We start from the raw sequence: 3,799 nt of genomic DNA on the forward strand, positions 1-3,799 counted from the left end.
TTTAGTAAAGCGTTTGACAAAGTTCCTCACCAACGACTGTTGGAGCTCAGTGTTGCTTAAATTACAGGCTCACGGAGTAGAGGGTAAAGTTTTGAACTGGGTCAAGGTGTGGCTTAGCAATAGGAAGCTAAGAGTGCAAATCAATGGTAAAAGATCTGACTGGGGCTGCGTTACGAGTGGGGTCCCACAAGGTTCGGTATTGGGTCCACTTTTGTTTATTATTTATATCAATGACTTAGATACAGGAATTAGTAGTGATGTCAGTAAATTTGTAGATGATACCAAGATCGATAGAGTAATTGAGTCGGATCAGGACGCTAGTATTCTCCAGGATGAACTAAACAGATTGTATGACTGGGCGGATAAATGGCAGATGGAGTTCAATGTAGGGAAGTGCAGTATTCTGAGTGTAGGTAGGAACAACCCCTCACATAACTATTGCTTAAATGACACTCAAAAGCAGGTCTGGGTGCTAGAGGGATTTAGGGGTCTTAGTGAGCTCTGATCTCCGTCCAAGGGCACAATACATTCAAGCTAGAAATCGAGCAAACAGGATAATGTGATTTATTTCAAAGAGCGTAAGCAACAGAAGCGCCGAAGTCTTTCTCAAACTATATTTAGCATTAGTTAGACCTCATCTTGATTATGCGGTTCAGTTTTGGTCACCTTAATATAGAATGGATATCAAAATGTTAAAATCGGTGCAGAGGAGGATGAAAAAGATGATTCAGGGGTTAAGAAACTTGTCATACGAGGAAAGACGCAAACAGTTAAACTTGCATGCACTATAGTCGGTCCAAATTAGCTTGGCCAATTTGCACCGAGAAGCCCCTCCCCCATTCTGGCTAAGCTCCGCCCCCCTTTCACCTGATTGGCTGTTGATGACATCATAGATTGTATCAAAGACACGTACCAAATATATATGATTGAGATAATCTAGCTTCTTTCATGATTAAAAAATATTTGAAACTTAATTGAATAACGACATTCTACTTAAACAATCAATGACATCACTTAAGAAACAAAGTACAATCATAGCACTGCGAGTTTTCAAGGGAGAACGGGCCCTGCAAAACGAGCACTGAAGGCGATGATAGTAGGCTATCTATAAAGTAATGCACACTTTCCGTCATTATTTCCTACATAGCTCATTCACATAGGCATACCAAATATAATCACATAAAAAAATATACTCTATAATAACTGAATACAGGTAGGAATCATTGTATCGAGGAATAAGATATGTATCTGGGGCTTGGAGCGACGGGTAGGCTACATATGTACTTCGCTCAGCGCAACAGCCACAGATACGAAACTTATTCCTCAATACAATCATTCCTACTTGTATGAAGCTACTGTAGAATATATTTTTTTTATGTGATTATATTTGGTATAATGAGCTATGCTATGTATAATAATGGAAAGTGTGCATTACTTTATACATAGAAACTTGCAGTATTATGATTGTATTTTGTTTCTTAACCCTATAAGCTCCGACGTTTTCAAATTTTCGCGCTCGTAACAGCATCCTAGCATCGTACTCATTTTTCTAAACAACGGTAACGCTCATGAACACTAAGTACTGGTACCGAATCAATAGTGTAAAACAATAACAATAATGATGGTGAAAAAAGAAGGAAAGTAAAAAAGGGTATAAAAATAACGGAGGCAACTCTCTTTCCCTCCCTCCCTACCTTCCTCCCTCCTTCCCTCCCTCCCTCTGTCGCTTGTCTCAGGTTTGGAGAAAGAATAAAGACATCTCCACTCGCTAAACAAATATCGTACACACGCATCATTTATGTATACCTCGCTGTTAATTTTCTTCCTCTTCTTCTTCCTCTTCCTTTTCTTCTTCCTCTTCCTCTTTTTCTTCTTCTTCCTCTTCTTCTTCCTCTTCCTCTTCTTCTTCCTCTTCTTCTTCCTCTTCCTCTTCTTCTTCCTCTTCGTCTTCTTCCTCTTCCTCTTCCTCTTCTTCTTCCTCTTCGTCTTCTTCCTCTTCCTCTTCCTCTTCTTCTTCTTCTCCTTCTTCTTCCTCCTCCTCTTCCTCTTCTTCTTCTTCTTCCTCTTCCTCTTCTTCCTCTTCTTCTTCCTCTTCCTCTTCTTCTTCTTCTTCCTCTTCTTCTTCCTCTTCCTCTTCTTCTTCTTCTCCTTGTTCTTCTTTTTCTTCTTCTTCTTCTTCTTCCTCTTCTTCTTCCTCTTCCTCTTCTTCTTCTTCTCCTTGTTCTTCTTCTTCCTCTTCCTCTTCTTCCTCCTCTTCCTCTTCTTCCTCCTCTTCCTCTTCTTCTTCCTCCTCTTCATATTCTTCCTCCTCTTCCTCCTCTTCCTCTTCTTCCTCCTCTTCCTACTCTTCTTCCTCCTCTTCTTCCTCCTCTTCCTCCTCTTCCTCCTCTTCCTCTTCTTCCTCTTCTTCCTCCTCTTCCTCTTCTTCCTCTTCCTCTTCCTCTTCTTCCTTCTCTTCCTCTTCTTCCTCTTCTTCCTCCTCTTCCTCTTCTTCCTCTTCCTCTTCCTCTTCTTCCTTCTCTTCCTCTTCTTCCTCCTCTTCCTCCTCTTCTTCCTCCTCTTCTTCCTTCTCTTCCTCCTCTTCTTCCTCTTCTTCCTCCACTTCTTCCTCTTCTTCTTCCTCCTCCTCCTCTTCTTCCTCCTCTTCCTCTTCTTCCTATTCTTCCATTTCTTCTTCCTCCTCTTCCTTTTCCTCCTCCTCTTGCGCCTCTTCCTCTTCCTCTTCCTCCTCCTCTTCTTCCTCCTCTTCCTCTTCCTCTTCTTCCTCCCCTTCCTCTTCCTCTTCTTCTTCCTCCTCTTCCTCTTCCTCTTCTTCCTCCTCTTCCTCTTCCTCTTCTTCCTCCTCTTCCTCTTCTTCCTCCTCTTCCTCCTCTTCCTCTTCTTCCTCCTCTTCCTCTTCTTCCTCTTCTTCCTCCTCTTCCCATCTAGTGCTTAGGCAATGTTCTCCGTCCCCACATTTTATTTTCTTATTGTCTAGGGGGAGGCGGGCAGGTACCGCCCCCCTCCCTTGTTGTGCATTCCTTCCTACCATTGTATCTTTTTAGTTTCATGGTGCTCCCTACACATGTACTAATAGTTGTATAATCACACACTGTCCTGCCTGGGGGTTGGGATGGCATGTTCCTCCCTTCTCCCTTGTTGTTTACCTGCAACAATAAACTATCAATCAATCTTCCTCCTCTTCCTCTTCTTCCTCCTCTTCCTCTTCTTCCTCCTCTTCCTCTTTCTCCTCCTCTTCCTCTTCTTCCTCCTCTTCCTCCTCTTCCTCTTCTTCCTCCTCTTCCTCTTCCTCCTCCTCTTCTTCCTCCTCTTCCTCCTCCTCCTCTTCCTTTTCTTCCTCTACTTCCTCTTCTTCTTCTTCTTGTAACGGGCTTGTCGGGGGGCGTTTAAAGGGTGTTGATTAAGACTTCAGCTTCCTTAAGGCGAATTATATTCGTAGCCTTTATGTACAAGAAGCGTCGGAGCGAGAGCAACTGTCGTTGTGTGTCAGTCGGACTCTCGTGAAGGAGCGATGAGTTACAGGTTGGAAAATAATTGTTATAATCGGTCACGTATGTCAAGGTGACCTCCGCGCACCATCGGAGTGCGAAGTATACAAAACTGAGACGGTAAATACTGACGGACGACATTCCTATAAGGTGGCGTGATCTATCTGTCGTGGTTTTTTCCATTGACAATTGTATGCCTAATTCGTGGTGATATTAAATAATAATAATACATTGATATCCTACTATAACATTCTTCCTCTTCTTCTTCTTCTTCTTCTTCTTCTTCTTCTTCTTCTTCTTCTTCTTCTTCT

General features: G+C 42.5%; 1 pseudogene; it reads right to left on the minus strand.

The window, feature by feature from the left end:
- Nucleotides 1–2,029: 2,029 nt before the first annotated feature.
- LOC126998360 (cilia- and flagella-associated protein 251-like) lies at nt 2,030–2,680 on the minus strand (annotated as a pseudogene).
- Between the last annotated feature and the right edge of the window lie 1,119 nt (nt 2,681–3,799).

Source organism: Eriocheir sinensis, chromosome 2 (assembly GCF_024679095.1).
Source record: "Eriocheir sinensis breed Jianghai 21 chromosome 2, ASM2467909v1, whole genome shotgun sequence".
Lineage (NCBI taxonomy): Eukaryota > Metazoa > Arthropoda > Malacostraca > Decapoda > Varunidae > Eriocheir > Eriocheir sinensis.